Source organism: Penaeus monodon, chromosome 34 (genome assembly GCF_015228065.2).
Source record: "Penaeus monodon isolate SGIC_2016 chromosome 34, NSTDA_Pmon_1, whole genome shotgun sequence".
In the NCBI taxonomy this organism is placed as follows: domain Eukaryota; kingdom Metazoa; phylum Arthropoda; class Malacostraca; order Decapoda; family Penaeidae; genus Penaeus; species Penaeus monodon.
In genome coordinates this window covers 11,884,864-11,885,181 of record NC_051419.1, presented here as the reverse complement: position 1 = coordinate 11,885,181, position 318 = coordinate 11,884,864, and the positions used below count along the sequence as shown (strand labels likewise).

Sequence of the window (318 nt, the reverse complement as noted above, 5' to 3'; positions counted from 1 at the left end):
ATGACAAGGCACAGGTTACAAAAGGGTCGAGAGGCTTGGTCAATGGACGCGATGAATAAATGCGAAAGAGGTTCAGTTACATTCGTAAATGCACGAGAGTTTTAGTGAAAGATAGCACAGATAGGAGGCCAAATATAGGCCTAGGCGAGGGATCCTTTGGGAGACGATAGTTAAGAAATGCATAAGAGATTAGATAAGAGCTCTGATAAGATAAAAACAGATCGGAGGCTGAACCATATAAAGGAATGACGAGATTATGTGAATGAGGACGAACTGTATGTGAGCGTATCTTTTATATCAGGTAGAGATCAACAACCA

General features: G+C 41.2%; 1 protein-coding gene across 2 annotated transcripts in view; it reads right to left on the bottom strand.

The window, feature by feature from the left end:
- Positions 1-318, bottom strand: part of LOC119594585 (N-acetylgalactosaminyltransferase 6-like) — a 27,520-nt gene that overhangs the window by 9,693 nt on the left and 17,509 nt on the right. The window lies entirely within an intron of this gene.